A 19421-nucleotide genomic window follows, 5' to 3' on the forward strand; every position below is an offset into this window, starting at 1 on the left:
ACGATACATATCGAACGTGCGATCGTAAATCGATCACGCGACTCTGGTGGCGGGCGTTATCAGTATGTTTACGGTGTCCGCTACAGCAACGACAGAAGAAGAGCGTTGCAAAGGAGACGACTTACCTTACTCGTCGGTGTTGTTATCATGTGAAAGTCCATTACGATGGTCTGGATGGATAATTTGGAAGAGTGGAACCATGTATTGTTCCTGATACTCGTTCGTTTCCCGCACTGTCCGCAATGAAATTGAAAACGGTATTTCAGCACCGAAACTGTTCTTAGCGATGTGTTACACACTTCGCACCACCACTGTCTACACAGTCCCTTCTTTCCTCGTCCGGTAGTGCTCCATATTTGCGAGAAAAAGTCGAACAATTTTCCACGCTGGATAAACATGGAATTAGATTTTTCCTTGTGAGAGCATCCGCCGCAGAAACGTCAAGAACACCAGACATCCCACTCAGTAACGACATAAATAGTCTGGGATTTCCTAGCAACTCACAAATAATTCGCAGGGGTATGTAATTTAGAGCAACTAACGGAACGAAGGAAAACAGATAAAAATGACGATGACAAATAATTGATCACAACACGCGCCACCAGAGTCGCGTGATCGATTTACGATCGCACGTTCGATATGTATCGTTTGGACGCCGTGACTTCGATAAGCAGTCATTCTTGAAAATAACCGAAATTTCTTTCCTTAACTTGAAGAATAACCTACAATAGTTAAAATTTGTAGGGCAGCTGTGTTGTCGTTGTCCTCATAAATTATTACTAACCCGGGTCCCTTTCCTTTCTATGCAACCACTTAGTGTCATAAAAATATGAAAATTGTTTAAATGTTTACTGCCAGTTTTGAATGATTGATAATGACCAGTTTCAGTCTGAATGTTCTGCCTCAGGAACTGTTAATTGCTTAACAGAGGCTTAACTAAATTGCAATTTTGAATTTTAATTTTATTCACTTAAAGTAAGGTAAAATTTCACTGGCAAAACTAATATCTAAAGATACAGCACAAACTAAGAGTGCGCAATTTCATTTATTCTGTGTTTAGCCTAGCGAGTGATTTTTGGTGGCTTGGTATGTATTTTATTGTCGTTATATTAAAAGTAAAATCAGTCGCTCATTTGCTTAAGTGAATTCAATTCAATCTTTCAATAATGAAAAGTAAATTTCTTTCCTTTTTCTAAATTTTGCATTACGCTACACTGAAGCTACTTAAAGTAATCTTCTCACATAACAAAGTTTTAGTTACATTTATTGAAATGTTTTTTTTTCTTCTAGTCTTTGATCACAATATCAATTCTCTTGACGATGACCGGTTCAGTCAGTAATGACCATCCTCAGATCTTTTCTACACCATGTCTTAAAGTGATAAGGCCGTAATGGCACTTATTTAACCAGTAGCTTCATTTAACTTCACTTTCAGGATTTTGTATTTCAAAATAAATAGCTGTAAACTCAGTGCTTTCTGAATAATTTATTTTTTCGTGAACTGTAGTGTTGATGAAAAAAGTGACAACCTTTTTCTTAACACGCCAGTGATTATTTGCTTAAAGTCCTTTGCAATTATCTTCCTTAAGATTCTGTAAATTCAGTGCCATAGTGGGCTGGCGACCGTTTAATTATCCACTTTTATAATAATCAGTATTGTTTTGTATTATCAGTATTATTTGTAGTAAAAATATTACGTGGTAACTTTTCACCCCTGTGTGGTTCGTGAAGGATTACACTAAATTTCCTCCCATTTCAGTATTATCATCTGTATTTAGATTAGGTTTTACATTCTTGCTTCAGAAGTGTGTGTTGTACACATTCCTCCTAACCGGTATTATTTTCCTTAGGTAACGATGCCCTTACTCATTGTAAAATTTCATTAGGCGTATGTGATCACGGTGAATTACACCGAAACCCGGTAGTCCGATTAGGAAGGGGGAGGTAACAAGCTTTTTCTAGCCCGCTTTGGCCCCCAACATACAGGTTGCCAGGCGCTGTTGTAACTGTAATGTACAAGTTTTTCACGGCAAATCAGCGCCGTGTGTTGCACCTGATTACTACGCATCCGTCTCCACGCTTGTTTAAATTTAGAGCCTGCCAGGTCGTGATTCCTCACCTGCGAGCAATGTCGTAAACCTCCCTCGCAGAACCGCTTGCTTAATGACAACATTGCCGGTGCCATTTACCCGATGTGTCCATCAGTCCCTTAACTACTGCCTTCCCGCCATAACTGCCGAAAATTTTCGAGAATTTCCCAAATATATGTCTATACTTATTCCACTAAATCCCAAGGGCCAAGACCTACGTTGTCTAGAGGCCTGATACACTAGTACTGTTTGGAACTGCCCTGTACAGTACAAGTTTTCCTGACGTTTATCAGTGTTGTCAGTCTTCACGAGACTATAATGTGTGGCACTGTACTAGTCTTACACAGTGAACTGCCTTTTTTTTTTTTTTTAACTCGGGCAGTGGCCTTAATTTCAGTTTTTATGTATATGTATATGTATTGTTATAGTTAAATATCACTCGCGAAAGTCTTTATAACGCTCTTTCACGAAGGTGTGTTGCTTCCATGTGTCATCAGAGTAAGTGACAGAATATAACCGAATCCGCGTATGGTGTCAGCATTCTGGGATATCTTCCCCACGGCAACATCCCTGGCCACGCGGCGGCTATAGTAGTTACCTCTGGTGGTGAGACATGGCACACTACTCTCTCACTTAAACAACATTGCCACTTAGATTGACGTTAATATTTTAGAGCATGATCTCGATGTTGCCTGGTACTATATTTTCTATATGGGCTGAATGTCGTGTTCTACATTAGGAAATTGTTGGCAGAATGTTCTTGTAAATGCATGTGTAACCTGTAGGGAGCTTCCACGTGGGTGGAGGTAGCGGAGGTGACTGACAACCGGTGCTGCCTCAGGATTGGCTACCAGGTAAAAATATGAGTCAACAGGAGAGATTCAATGAGTCGATTATAGTTCGATTGGTTTGTGCAGTACGGTTTCGTTTTGCTAATTCGGCTGCCATACAGACGCTTAGTGGAAAGTAGTGGTGATTCTTCTAGGTCTTAGCCTCCTCGTGTCCCACTTCTGGTCTTTCTGTAATGGATGAGACTCGTGATCTGTATATTTTGGTGGGCTAGGAGCTTGTAGCTGTTTACAGTTATACCTACAGTGGAATTGTGTGTCACGAGGGCGAACTTAATCGTCCTGAGTCGGACGCCTGACAATTGCTGAATGCACCATCGCGCCTGTGAGTGAAATTGTTTTGGCCAGGCGAGCGAACGGGTGAACATCACACTGAAATCTGGCAGGATTTCAGGAATCTGATAGGGAGTTTACCGCGTTCTGATAATCAGTACAGACAGCGGAGTTTGCATATTTTCAAGGACGCGTCAGAACATCACAACTGCCGCAGCACACCACTCTTCACCCACAGCACCCCATTTTCTGCTACAGCCTGAATAAAGACGAAAGGGTAAGGTACTGCTGCACCAGCTTAGGTTGTAAGTGATGTTCACAGTTCCCTGTTCTCAGACGAACCATAGTTTGTGGAGAGGTGATTGCAGTTGATTCCGTCTGAATAGAATTGGACCTCACAGTGGATTCAGGTAAACAAAGTCAGATTGCGCTGTAAAAGGAATTAATTCAGGGGAGAATATGTGTAGATTACGCCCCAATGTATGCTTTGCCTATAAAACACCATTCATCATCTGATTTGTATCAGTCATTTTTGTCTCAGATTTATCAGCTAGTTGTAGTTACTTGTAGTTGTTGTGGTCTTCAGTTCAGAGACTGGTTTCATGCAGCTCTCCATGCTACTCTATCCTGTGAAAGCTTCTTCATCTCCCAGTACCTAACTGCAACCTACATCCTTCTGAATCTGCTTAGTGTATTCATCTCTTGGTCTCCCTCTTCGATTTTTACCCTCCACGCAGCCCTCTAATACTAAATTGGTTATCCCTTGATGCCTCAGAACCAACCGGTCCCTTCTTCTAGTCAAGGTGTGCCACAAATTTCTCTTCTCCCCAATTCTATTCAATGTCTGCTCATAATTTATGTGGTCTACCCTTCTGATCTTCAGCATTCTTCTGTAGCACCACATTTCGAAAGCTTCTATTCGCTTCTTGTCCAAACTAGTTATCGTCCACGTTTCACTTTCATACATGGCTACACTCCATACTAATACCATCAGAAACGACTTCCTGACATTTAAATCTATACTCGATGTTAACAAATTCCTCTTCTTCAGAAATTCTTTCCTTGCCAGTACCAGTCTAAATTTTATATCCTCTCTACTTCGACCATCATCAGTTATTTTGCTCCCCAAATAGCAAAACTCCTTTACTACTTCAAGTGTCTCATTTCCTAATCTAATACCCTCAGCATCGCCCGATTTAATTCGACTACATTCCATTATCCTCGTTTTGCTTTTGTTGATTTCATCTTATATCCTCCTTTAAGACACTGTCCATTCCATTCAACTGCTCTTCCAGGTCCTTTGTTTGTCTCTGACAGAATTACAATGTCATCGGAGAACCTCAAAGTTTTTGTTTCTTCTCCATGGATTTTAATACCTACTCCGAATTTTTCTTTTGTTTCCTTTACTGCTTGCTCAATATACAGATTGAATAACATAGGGGATAGGCTAAAACCCTGTGTCACTCCCTTCCCAACCACTGTTTCCCTTTCATGTCCCTCGGCTCTTATAACTACCTTCTGGTTTCTGTACAAATTGTAAGTAGTCTTTCACTCCTTGTATTTACCCCTTCCACCTTCAGAATTCGAAGGAGAGAATTCGAGTCAATACTGTCAAAAGCTTTCTCTAAGCCTACAAATCTAGAAACGTAGGTTTGCCTTTCCTTAATCTATCGTCTAAGATAAGTCGTAGAGTCAGTATTGCCTCGTGTGTTCCAATAATTTTACGGAATCCACACTGATCTTCCCTGATCTCGGCTTCTACCAATTTTTCATTCGTCAGTAAAGAATTCGCGTTAGTATTTTGCAGCCATCACTTATTAAACTGATAGTTCGGTAATTTTCACATCTGTCAACACCTGCTTTCTTTGGGATAGGAATTATTACATTCTTTTTGAAGTTTGAGGGTATTTCGCCATACATCTTGCTCACCAGATGGTAGAGTTTTGTCAGGACCGGCTCTCCCAAGGCTGTCAGTAGTTCTAATGGAATGTTGTCTACTCCCGGGGCCTTGTTTCGACTTAGGTATTTCAGTGCTCAGGCAGTATCATATCTCCCATTTTATCTTCATCTACATCCTCTTCCATTGTAGTTACTAAAGGTTTAATAAAACTTGTCATTATTTAGTAAAGTTAAATATGCCGCTGCTTTCATTCATTCTACCATTCGCTGTTCTTATTTTATCGTAGTGGTGCATGTGTAGCTTCATTCAGACAAACATTTATGATTAAAGCTAGTGATGGATTGCAGTCGTCACCACTGGCATGGCTCACGGGAAGTTGGTCATATTATAGCGTTGAATTACGAGCCAAGTTTCGTTTCAGGAGTAGACGGTGACTGAGACATCTGTGGCACAGGGAGCGGGGGTGAACTCCACTACGAAATTTCTGTTGGCGTTTGTGGGCAATTGTCCAGGGCATTTCATTTCCTCTGTGCTAACCAATGCGCGAGGTAGAATTTACGTATCGTTAAGAGTGCTTCAGATAATTCATTCATTCATTTCCGTGTCCGGTGAGCATTTCCAGAAGGTAGCAACTCCGATGGCCTTGTTGTTTCCCTCAGTCAGGTCCTGTGTTGTGCAGGATTGTTCAAGTTGAGGACAAATTAGCAGGTGGATCGCGTCTTGTGTTGTTTCTTACTCGCAGGATGTATGATAAACATACAGTAGTGACGTCTTTTGGAGAGTGGTAAAGTTAAATGCAAGAGCAGAGTACCATCCCGGGAGTGGCGGTAACATGTGAAACCTGAAACGTAAAATATAGTGGCAACTAATGCCCTTTCAAATAGTTCAAATGGCTCTGAGCACTATGGGAGTTAACATCTGAAGTCATACGTCCCCTAGAACTTAGAACTACTTAAGCCTTCCAGACAGAAGCACCACACCGGGTGGCAATGCCCTTTGTGACTACAGTTTCCTAGTGAAGGTGCAGCGTGTTTAACAGTGAGTATTTAATTTAATTAAAATTGTCTTAAAAATAAATACAGTACACTTCTTTACTCAGAAGCCTTACTCTTAATACTATTACCTGACATCATTTTCATTTCAAGATACGTCCATTTTGTGTTGATATGAGCAAGTAGCCGGTCAGTGTGGCCGTGCGGTTCTAGGTGCTACAGTCTGGAACCGCGTGACCGTTACGGTCGCAGGTTCGAATCCTGCCTTGGGCATGGGTGTGTGTGATGTCCTTAGGTTAGTTAGGTTTAAGTAGTTCTAAGTTCTAGGGGACTGATGACTACAGATGTTAAGTCCCGTAGTGCTCAGAGCCATTTGAATCATTTTGAATAAACGTCACTACGATACCAAAAATGTTCGTAGTCATTCCATATTTACCGGAAGCCGAGGGTTAGAAGTATATGCATCTTTGACCTGCTGTTTGAAATCTCAGCACGTTGTTTAAAGAAGTAAATGCTGATCAAGAAGCTGCATCTCGTTCTAGTTTCCACGCGGCTCGTTTAATAGCAATACACGGAAAACAGTATACTGATGGCGAACTGATTAAGGATTGAATGATTGCAGCAGTTGAAGAAATGTGTCTAGGAAAAGCTAATTTATTTAAAATCTTCAACTGTGCCTCAAAGAGTAAATGATCTTGCTGAAAATATATACACTCAATTGTCTCAGAAAACTCGACACTCAGAAAGGTTCTCTTCGGCTCTGGACGAAACAATGGAGATTTTAGATGCTGCACAGGAGTTATTATTATTCGAGGCATAATTAAAAATTATGAACCGTATGAAGAGTTTCTTGACGTTCGTAGCACTCACAGCACGACCAAATGAGAAGAAATTTTTAAAGTGCTGTCCAGAAAAACGATCTTTAGTGAAAAAACTTAAGGAGTTTCATAACTGACCGTAAAAAAAACGTGTGAAAAAGTCGCGGTAGGCAATGACGGTGGATCAAAATCATTTTCCGTACGCTATATCATTCGGAGGGGGCTTTGTGTGTAAAATGCTTGAATGCATCCGAAGTTTTAAGGCCAGCCACGTCAGCTGTTAATTATATCAGATGACGTGCTCTCAATCATCGTCAATTCCGCGAGTTTACAGAAGAGACTGAAGAAAATTACTAACCATATTACACACCAATACACTACATTAGCTGTGGAAAAGCACTGATGCGACTTTTTAGCTCCCAATAGCAATCGAAATTTTCTTGGATGACAGGAATTTCTTCTGGCAGAGTTGAAAAACAACGATTGGATATCGAAGTTACCATTTCATGCAGATGGAACTAAAGATACGAATGATCATAATTTAATATTACTAGGAGAAAACCAGTTAATGCCTGATTTGTAGATTTATATTACATCCTTTAGACAAAAAATTGTTTTCTTTTGGTCTCAGACAAAAAATATTTGACGCATTTTAATAGATGCCAAACATTCAGTCAAAAATAAGAGACTCCATTTCCCGTAGATTTCGTAATTGAAACTTTGAGTGGTTTAAAAATAAATTTTGATGTAACTGTCAACGATATCAAGTTGTTTCAAAATCCCTGTAACGCCGATATGGAAATTCTTTCACAGGAACTTCAAATGGAAAGGGTTGATTTGCAGCGTAGCGACTTTTATAAAGATAAATATTTAAACTCATCATTGCTTGAATTTTGTAAGAGCCATGTACTCACACAGTTTCATCAGTTGAATAAGTCTGTTCGTGGTTTTTTTCCGCTTTCGGCACTACTTATCTGTGAAAAATCATTCTCCAAAACGAAATGTACAAAAAGTATTTACAGATCTAAACTAACTGATCAGCATTTCAAATCGCTGCTGGTAACTTTCAGTAGTAAACTTTACCCACAACTGCGAACAGTTGTAAATGGGAAGCGACAACTACATAAATCTCATTAATCATAATTACAGTGCTTAATTTCATTATGTGATTGATTGCCTTTTTATGTCAGGTACGATAAATTTTCAGAAGACCTCATACAATCAACTGCAGTAAAAATGTTCAATTACATCACATATTATGTCAGTTAATGTGCGTCTTAAACTATCATGAAATAGAAACAAATGATTTTGTACCCATTGTGTATCATTTATTTGCACCGAAAATTTTACACTGTACAGTGTTACTTCGCCTATTGAGCATGATTCGTTCCTGAGTATTATTCATAATTAACACTCTTTAAGTGAAACGATTTTTTGCATAGGAAGGTCAATGCATTCCATTCTGAAACAACTGGGTACTGAAAAAGATTTATAATACATTATTGTAAGTTTTTATTTACGATACATTACATCCTATTTCAGGAAAAAACATTGTCTAAAGGTATTTGTTTATGCCCGTGCTTCAAAATTTGTTGAGGAAGAGGTATTGCACCATCGTTAATTAAATTTGCAGCGTGCGTAGCTACTGCCTATTAGTTGACTGCGACGAATCAGAACTGAAAGGCACAGGGTTGTCATGCACTGGCAAAGAAAAGATCTTGCAACATGGTTGCAAGCCCGAGCAGTGGTGCGGGCGACAACAATTGCGCATTGGGATCAGCACAGCTGATTGAATAGCACAGCATTATTGGATCTCCTACTTTACAGAGCTCTAGTTTATAGGAGAACATGTGACCTTGGTGTTCATTTACAGTGTCCGAAAACACCGATCCAGGCGAGAATGTAGTTTTTGAAATGGTTTGAGACTGAAACAATATCAATGAACAAATGTTATGCTAAACATCGTTTAGTCAATGAAACTTCCTGGCAGATTAAAACTGTGTGCCCGACCGAGACTCGAACTCGGGACCTTTGCCTTTCGCGGGCAAGTGCTCTACCAACTGAGCTACCGAAGCACGACTCACGCCCGGTACTCACAGCTTTACTTCTGCCAGTACCTGAGCTGGTAGAGCACTTGCCCGCGAAAGGCAAAGGTCCCGAGTTCGAGTCTCGGTCGGGCAAACAGTTTTAATCTGCCAGGAAGTTTCATATCAGCGCACACTCCGCTGCAGAGTGAAAATCTCATTCTGAAAACATCCCCCAGGCTGTGGCTAAGCCATGTCTCCGCAATATCCTTTCTTTCAGGAGTGCTAGTTCTGCATGTCTCGCAGGAGAGCTTCTGTAAAGTTTGGAAGGTAGGAGACGAGGTACTGGCAGAAGTAAAGCTGTGAGTAGCGGGCGTGAGTCGTGCTTCGGTAGCTCAGTTGGTAGAGCACTTGCCCGCGAAAGGCAAAGGTCCCGAGTTCGAGTCTCGGTCGGGCACACAGTTTTAATCTGCCAGGAAGTTTCATATCAGCGCACACTCCGCTGCAGAGTGAAAATCTCATTCGGGATCGTTTAGTCAGTTTCACACATTTCTACTGGATGGGCGAATCACTTGTTACGGGATGTGCACGATAAGCAAGGATCGACTAAAGTAAAGAAAAAAGCAAGGCTGGACCAGATACAGCGTATGTGTGACGTGTTACCGCTGGTCCGACTGTTTGTGTTCGCGGGCTGGTGTTGGGACACTAACCATGGTTTGGAGCCCGCTACGTCACAACAGCAGTATCCCTTACAAGGCTGAGTGGGATTACCGATAAAGCGTTCTTTGTAAGGAAACATTTTAATAATCACAGTACTCACTCATTCTGGAAGCCATGACATCCATTCCCTTCAGATGTTGGGATTTGTGTGTTGAAAACTTTATTTTCGTAACACAGAATAATATGAGATGCACCAACTTACAAATCTGATTTATCCTTTTTACAACGTTTATAGTGGTTATTCATTAGATATTTACATATTCATACTTAGGTATTCTTACAAAGCTGCATATCTTGCTGACTGAATCACTCTCACTCCCATTCTAATGATGGCTTACCTGACTACTGACGTTAATTGGTCATAAAAGGAATTATCTTATCCATTGCTTCCACGACAACGTCTATTCTTCTCTTCTTGAAACAACACTCCAAATAAGACAGGGTGTAGAGTGTTTCTTCACAAAGAAGGGCAATGTAAGTAAAAAGAGAGCATTACTGTTTGATGGCGATGACAACGTTCTTCTCGTTTAGAAACTATATATTGTTTCACAGCAGTGAGGAGTTCCTCTTTAGATATACAGGGGATAGGCAAAATAATGTGAACACCTGTACTCAAGACCGGGGAATGTGCTGGCCAGATAAGACGCTGCAGTTCAGCTGCTGTCTGTCGTGGCTGTGTGAATGGACGCATTATCGTCCTGAAATATGGCATCGTTGTTGGGAAACAAAATTTGAATCATGGGATGCACATGATCTCATAAAATGTTCACGTAATCGTTGGCTGTAACATGGCCATTAATGACGGGACCAGCAGAATACCGTGATATGACTGACCATACCATTACATTCCACCTCCCTGCTTATACGTTGGTATCAAGCTTCTTTTGGCGTTCTCCAGACTTAAACCCGACCCGACGTTGGAAATAAAAGAGAACGCCGACTCGTCGGACCATATGACGTATCTCCACTGATCAGCCTGTAGCGTCGTGGGTTAATCCGCGACCGCTGTTCGCCGTTTTTGCAGTAAGTTTTGTTACGTTATGAAAAACTGTATTGGAAGCCTGCAGTATGGTAGCATCCAGCGGCGGCCGACTTGTGGCCTACCGATTGCATCAGCCACCTGTCCTTCTGGCCGAGCGTGGAAATGCTTTTGTGTGCCACGTGTTCAGTCCACTTATTCTCCTCACTTAAGAAACTGAATAACTATTATAAATATTATCTGCTTTATTCCAAAAGTGGTACAGGATCTTTTGTTATTCAGACGAACAGTGTGTCATAATTTGATACTGCTACCTATAATAATTTCGGAGATGTGAAAAACCATTAAAAAACTACTTGATCGAATCTTAAGAAAGTAAATTCAGGTAGGAATCATAAAAGTTTATATTTCTTTTGTTATTTGAAAACAGTAATAGCACTCTAAGTGTGCCGATTTATTTTATAAAGGTTGTCAGTTCTGAACTTCCGATAATGTTTCTTTCGTAATGAAAATAAAAGTTTATAAGTTAATATTTATATTTCGTGTTAGGGTTAGAGTACATGAGAATGAACGTGGGTACGTGTGGGAGACGTACGTCGAATTTCAAATTTATATGGTAATACACCTTACGTAACTAGCAAGCGTTACGCCACCAGGGTGCCATGAAAATTGTAAATCCCCCTAACTGGCAGATTATTTATGTCCATGAGTGTTTGCTTATGTAACAAATCAGCCAGAAAGTCGGCAACGATATATTTAGTTTTCTAAGGTTATCTCAAGATTAATTTTCGTTTATTTTCAATTAATAAACACTCTGGTAATAATTTGCTTGTCGAAATGGTGCCAATGAATCTGATGTAGCGATTGGGTCAGAACAGTTTTGGCGCGAGTAAGATCGAGAAGGTGTGATCGGATTGGCTGGCCTTTTCGAACAGCGAATCGGAAGTCAGTATAGTTCCCGCGCACTGCGAGATACTTAGGTTGCATCAGTAGCTGGAGGGAAGGAGTCATGAACTAACTTTACAGATGGAAAGATCATGTTAAATGTGTCCATCCGTGAAATGTTTAAGATGAACAAATGTTCGGTCCTTCGCGTTCAGATGGATTTGAAATGGTAGCTTTTGTTGCTACGAACATTTTGTAGGAGTTTGAGAGTCGTGGGTTATTTTGTTCGGGAGATATACGCGTTTGACATGTTGGACTTACAAAATTCCGCGTGACGATCTTCTGTGTTATACTACAGAACATATTTGGCGAGCAATATTTGTGAAAGAAACCCACTGAATGACTTATGTAAGAAATCAACTTTATATGCAGAAAATGACTATACATTCGTGTGATTATTTTCGGGACGGACATAGGAGAATTCTGGCTGCTTTACGTGTGACATAAACTCGGAACTTGTAATAGCAGTTTTGGATACTAAATGTGGGCTGATGTCACATGTTTAAGCAAAGAAAATAAAGACTGCTTTTACCAGATTTCAAAAGTTTCAGTGAAAATCAGGAATCCGTTTTCCACCTGAAAATTTATTAGAAATATTTACAGAAACAATATTAACGAGATTTACGTGGCCTCGGTAATTGTAGATAGTAGGTGCTGTTTTCATCAACGCTGCTTTTTCATCACCTTGTAAGTATCTAATTTGCATAGTGAAGGGACACTGAGCAGACGCCGATCTGAGGTAACTGAATATCAGTTTGCAGCTTGCTTCAGTGACAGTGAAACGCAGAGACTTCCGTTGCAAGCCGTCCAGGATTTATACTTCTAACACCATGTTTTACGCTTCTTTACGTTGGTTGTCGTTTCAGTATAGCAGCCCGTCCATGAATGTTCGGTTTAATGAGTGCGAACCACAGATGAAGGGAATCACACGGATGCCATATTTCTTGACTTCCGGAAAGCGTTTGACTCGGTGTCCCACTGCAGACTCCTAACTAAGCTGGAGTGCCCCAGGGAAGTGTGGTAGGTCCGCTGCTGTTTTCTATCTGCATAAATGATCTTTTGAATAGGGTGGATAGCAATGTGCGGATGTTTTGCTGATGATGCTGTGGTGTACGAGAAGGTGTCGTCGTTGAGTGACTGTAGGAGCATACAAGATGACTTGGACAACATTTGTGATTGGTGTAAAGAATGGCAGCTAACTCTAAATATAGATAAATGTAAATTAATGCAGATGGATAGGAAAAAGAATCCCGTAATGTTTGAATACTCCATTAGTAGTGTAGCGCTTGACACGGTCACGTCGATTAAATATTTGAGCGTAACACTGTAGAGCGATATGATGTGGGACAAGCATGATATGGCGGTTGTGGGGAAGGCGGATAGTCGTCTTCGGTTCATTGGTAGAATTTTGGGAAGATGTGGTTCATCTATAAAGGAGACCGCTTATAAAACACTAATACGACCTATTCTTGGGTACTGCTCGAGCGTTTGGGATCCCCATCAGGTCGAGTTGAGGGAGGACATAGAACCAATTCAGAGGCGGGCTGCTAGATTTGTTACTGGTAGGTTTGATCATCACGATAGTGTTACGGAAATGCTTCAGGAACTCGGTGGGAGTTTCCAGAGGAAAGGAGGAGTTCTTTTCGTGAATCGCTACTGAGGAATTTTAGAGAACCGGCATTTGACGCTGACTGCAGTACGATTTTAGTGCCGCCAATTTATATTTCGCACCACAAAGATAAGATAAGAGAGATTAGGGCTCGTACAGAGGCATATAGGCAGTCATTTTTCTCTCGTTCTGCTAGGGAGTAGAACAGGGAGAAAAGGTGCTAGTTATGGTACGAGGTACCCTCCGCCACGCACCGTATGGTGGACTGCGGAGTATGTATGTAAATGTGGATGTAGATGCTCGGCGGACATACGGGGTCCCGAACATGGCCGTTGAGCACTGCGGTCACTTTAGACGCCGTAGTTTTATGTTGTTTTGACCTATTCGTGGTAGCATACGACGATCTCTGTCATTTACCTTTGATTTACGCCCACTATAACGTTTACACAATGATGTCGTTCCATGTTTTATGAAGCCTGTCATAACTGTTGAAACAAAAATGGCTCTGAGCACTATGGGACTTAACTTATGAGGTCATTAGTCTCCTAGAACTTAGAACTACTTAATCCTAACTAACCTAAGGAGAACACACACATCCATGCCCGAGGCAGGATTTGAACCTGCGATGTAGCAGTGTCGCGGTTCCAGACTGTAGCACCGAGAACCGCACGGCCACTCCGGCCGGCATAACTGTTGAAACAGGTTCGAAAAATGGCTCTGAGCACTATGGGACTTAACTTCTGAGGTCATCAGTAACTTAGAACTACTTAAACCTAACTAACCTAAGGACATCATACACATCCATGCCTGAGGCGAGATTCGAACCTGCGACCGTAGCGGTATCGCGGTTCCAGACTGTAGCGCTTAGATGTTGAATAGGTGCTTTTGAAACATTCAATAAATTTGCTGTCTTGGTTACTGATGCTGCAGCCAATCGGGCCCCCATAATCTATCCTCTTTGGAACTCTGATAGGTCTTTCACTGTACTTCGACCTCGGTATCTGAATGCAAATACGGAGTGCGCACTACTCGTAAACAACCAGCACTGGTGCCTAGTCCTTACTGAACACCCGCAGTCCAGCGCGACACCTGCCTCACGTGCGTTGTTGACTGTCAAACATAGTCTCTACCACTGTTCACATAATACCTATATACAGTGTGGCCCATTGATCGTGCCCGGGCCAAATGTCTCACGAAATAAGCGTGAAACGAAAATACTACAAAAAACGAAACTTGTCTACCTTGAAGGGGGAAACCAAATGGCGATATGATTGGCCCGCTTAATGGCGATGTCATAGGTCAAACGGATATCAACTGCATTGTTTAAAATAGAAACCACCATTTCTTATTACATATTCGTGTAGTACGTAAAGAAATATGAATGTTTTAGTTGAACCACTTTGTTCGCTTTGTGGCTCACAATTTTAGACGAACAGTTGGTAACAGGTAGATTTTTTTAATTAAAACACAGAACGTAGGAATGTTTGAACATTTTATTTCGGTTGTACCAATGTGATACATGTACCTTTGTGAACTTATCATATCTGAGAATGCTTGCTGTTACAGCGTGATTACCTGTAAATACAACATTAATGCAATAAATGCTCAAAATGATGTCCGTCAAACTCAATGCATTTGGCAATACATGTAACGACATTCCTCTCAACAGCGAGTAATTCGTCTTCCGTAATGTTCACACATGCATTGACAATGCGCAGACGCATGTTGTCAGACGTTGTCGGTGGAACACGATAGCAAATATCCTTCAACTTTCCCCACAGAAAGAAATCCGGGGACGTCAGATCCGGTGAATGTGCGGACCATGGTACGGTGCTTCGACGACCAATCCACCTGTCATGAAATATGCTATTCAGTACCGCTTCAACCGCACGCAAACTACGTGCCGGACATCCATCATGTTGGAAGTACGCCGCCATTCTGTCATGCAATGAAACACCTTGTAGTAACTGTAGTTTTGACTGAAGAGCCAACACCGTGTTACTAGAGGAGGCCGAAATGCACGCGTTTTAGCTCATGCAGGCTGGCGTGATGAGGGAAGGACTATTCTGACGTGAGGTCTGGAACATGACAAGGAATGAGAATTCAGAAAGCGGACATAATTAGTTTGATACTTAATTTTAATCCATTTATGATGAACATAGCTCTTGACGGTACATGATTCACAATATTATCTGTTCAGATTATAGTAACTGAATATGGCGCCTTGCTAGGTCGTAGCAAATGACGTAGCTGAAGGCTATGCTACACGGTCGTCTCTGCAAATGAGAGCGTATTTAGTCACTGAACCATCGCTAGCAAAGTCGGCTGTACAACAGGGCGAGTGCTAGGGAGTCTCTCTAGCCTAGACCTGCCGTGTGGCGGCGCTCGGTCAGCAATCGGGTCCGACGTATAGTAGCGGACCGCGGCCAATTTAAAGGCTACCACCTAGCAAGTGTGATGTCTGGCGGTGACATCACAGTAACATCGGTAGAACATTACGTTGGAAATCAGCATACATAGCACCATTTAGATTGCCATCGCTAAAATGGGGGGGGGGGGCAAATATCCTTCCTCCCATAATGGCGCACCGTACCAACGTCGCTGATGTTCTACTTGTCGCAGCCATCGTGAATTTTCCGCGGCCCAATAGTGCATATTATGCCGGTTTACGTTTCCGCTTGTGGTGAATGACGCTTCGTCGCTAAACAGAACGTGTGCAAAAAATCTGTCATCGTAGCGTAATTTCTCTTGTGCCCAGTGACCGAATTGTACACGACGTTCAAAGTCGTCGCCATGCATTTCCTGGTGCATAGAAATAGGGTACGGATGCAATCGATGTTGATGTAGCATTCTCAACACCGACGTTTTTGAGATTCCCGATTCTCGCGCAGTTTGTCTGCTACTGATGAGCGGATTAGCCGCGATAGCAGCTAAAACGACCAATCCACCTGTCATGAAATATGCTACTGAATACCGCTTCAACCGCACGCGAGCTATGTGCCAGACATCCACCATGTTGGAGGTACATCGCCATTCTGTCATCCAGTCAAACATCTTGTGTAACATCGGTAGAACATTACGTAGGAAATCAGCATACATTGCACCATTTACATTGCCATCGATAAAATAATGGCCAATTATCCTTCCTCCCATAATGCCGCAACATACATTAACCCGCCAAGGTCGCTGATGTTCCACTTGTAGCAGGCATCGTGGATTTTGCGTTGCCCAATAGTGCATATTATGCCGGTTTACGTTACCGCTGTTGGTGAATGAGGCTTCGTCGCTAAATAGAACGCGTGCAAAAATCTGTCATCGTCCCGTAATTTCTCTTGTGCCCAGTGGCAGAACTGTACACGAAGTTCAAAGTCGTCGCCATGCAATTCCTGGTGCATAGAAATATGGTACGGGTGCAATCGATGTTGATGTAGCATTCTCAACACCGACGTTTTTGAGATTCACGATTCTCGCGGAATTTGTCTGCTACTGATGTGCAGATTAGCCGCAACAGCAGCTAAAATACCTACTCGGGCATCGTTTATTACAGGTTGCGGTTGACGTTTCACTTGTGGCTGTACACATCCTGTTTCCTTAAATAACGTAACTATCCGGCGAGTGGTCCGGACACTTGGATGATGTCATCCAGGATACCGAGAAGCATACATAGCACACGCCCGTTGGACATTTTGATCACAATAGCCATTCATCAACACGATAGCGACCTTTTCCGCAATTCGTAAACGGTCCATTTCAACGCGGGTAATGTATCACGAAGCAAATACCGTCCGCACTGGAGGAATGTTACGTGATACCACGTATTAATCTTGTGTGACTATTACAGCGCCATCTATCACAAAGCGAAAAAAGTGGTCCAACTAAAACATTCATACACTCCTGGAAATTGAAATAAGAACACCGTGAATTCACTGTCCCACGAAGGGGAAACTTTATTGACACATTCCTGGGGTCAGATACATCACATGATCACACTGACAGAACCACAGGCACATAGACACAGGCAACAGAGCATGCACAATGTCGGCACTAGTACAGTGTATATCCACCTTTCGCAGCAATGCAGGCTGCTATTCTCCCATGGAGACGATCGTAGAGATGCTGGATGTAGTCCTGTGGAACGGCTTGCCATGCCATTTCCACCTGGCGCCTCAGTTGGACCAGCGTTCGTGCTGGACGTGCAGACCGCGTGAGACGACGCTTCATCCAGTCCCAAACATGCTCAATGGGGGACAGATCCGGAGATATTGCTGGCCAGGGTAGTTGACTTACACCTTCTAGAGCACGTTGGGTGGCACGGGATACATGCGAACGTGCATTGTCCTGTTGGAACAGCAAGTTCCCTTGACGGTCTAGGAATGGTAGAACGATGGTTTCGATGACGGTTTGGATGTACCGTGCACTATTCAGTGTCCCCTCGAAAATCACCAGAGGTCTACGGCCAGTGTAGGAGATCGCTCCCCACACCATAATGCCGGGTGTTGGCCCTGTGTACCTCGGTCGTATGCAGTCCTGATTGTGGCGCTCACCTGCACGGCGCCAAACACGCATACGACCATCATTGGCACCAAGGCAGAAGCGACTCTCATCGCTGAAGACGACACGTCTCCATTCGTCCCTCCATTCACGCCTGTCGCGACACCACTGGAGGCGGGCTGCACGATGTTGGGGCGTGAGCGGAAGACGGCCTAACGGTGTGCGGGACCGAAGCCCAGCTTCATGGAGACGGTTGCGAATGCTCCTCGCCGATACCCCAGGAGCAACAGTGTCCCTAATTTGCTGGGAAGTGGCGGTGCGGTCGCCTACGGCAGTGTGTAGGATCCTACGGTCTTGGCGTGCATCCGTGCGTCGCTGCGGTCCGGTCCCAGGTGGACGGGCACGTTCACCTTCCGCCGACCACTGGCGACAACATCGATGTACAGTGGAGACCTCACGCCCCACGTGTTGAGCAATTCGGCGGTACGTCCACCCTGCCTCCCGCATGCCCCTATACGCCCTCGCTCAAAGTCCGTCAACTGCTATACGGTTCACGTCCACGCTGTCGCGGCATGCTACCAGTGTTAAAGACTGCGATGGAGCTCCGTATGACACGGCAAACTGGCTGACACTGACGGCGGCGGTGCACAAATGCTGCGCAGCTAGCGCCATTCGACGGCCAACACCGCGGTTCCTGGTGTGTCCGCTGTGCCGTGCGTGTGATCATTGCTTGTACAGCCCTCTCGCAGTGTCTGGAGCAAGTATGGTGGGTCTGGCACACCTGTGTCAATGTGTTCTTTTTTCCATTTCCAGGAGTGTATAATTACTTCAAGAATGTCTTCTGAACAGATAATATTGAGGCTCATGTACCGTCAAGATCGACTTTAATCATTAATGGATTAAAGTTAAGTACAATACTAATTACGTCAGCTTTCTGAATTCTCATTCCTTGTCATGTTCCAGACCTCACGTCAGTATAGTTCTTCCCTCCTCACGCCAGCCTGCGTGAGCTAAAATGCGTGCATTTCAGCCTCCACTCGTAACACGGTGTTGGCTCTTCTGCTAACATAAAAAAGTGCATCGCAGATTATACTTCCCATTGGAAAACTCATTAAGGCATATACGAGAGTTGTATCTTAAATACTGGCAACTATTTATTCACCACCGATACAAATGTGTTACATGCTTACACCAGGAGCGGTCTAAAGTTATAGAGATTCTCGTGTACGGCTATGATGGAGTAATCTATGATGGTGTTATCCTAACTCACACCGTCAATGCAAAGTATTACTATTCGTTTTCGGAGCACCACCTGCCACCAGCTTTGCGAAAGAAGCGGAGATAATTTCTGCGCAGCCCACCCATCATTTTGCACGACAATTCGCGAGCGCATACAGCGCACGCTGTGGCTGCTCTGTTCGGTCGATGGGACTGGGAAGTACTGTATCATCCACCATACTCCCAGACTTAAGTCCTCGTGACTTTAATTGGATTCCGGAGATGAAGGAACCACTTCGTGGCATTCGCTTCAGAAATGTTCCAGTGATTCTACCGGCAGTGGACCGCTCCATTCGCACCATCAACAGAACAGGCTCTGCTTACGGTATACTACGCCTTCCATATCGCTGGCACTGGGTTCTACACAACGCTGGTGGCTACTTTGAAGGACAGTGACAGGTGCAAACATGTAACTCTTTTGTATCGGTTCTGAATAAATAGTTGCCACTATTTA

Source organism: Schistocerca gregaria, chromosome 3 (genome assembly GCF_023897955.1).
Source record: "Schistocerca gregaria isolate iqSchGreg1 chromosome 3, iqSchGreg1.2, whole genome shotgun sequence".
Taxonomy (NCBI): domain Eukaryota; kingdom Metazoa; phylum Arthropoda; class Insecta; order Orthoptera; family Acrididae; genus Schistocerca; species Schistocerca gregaria.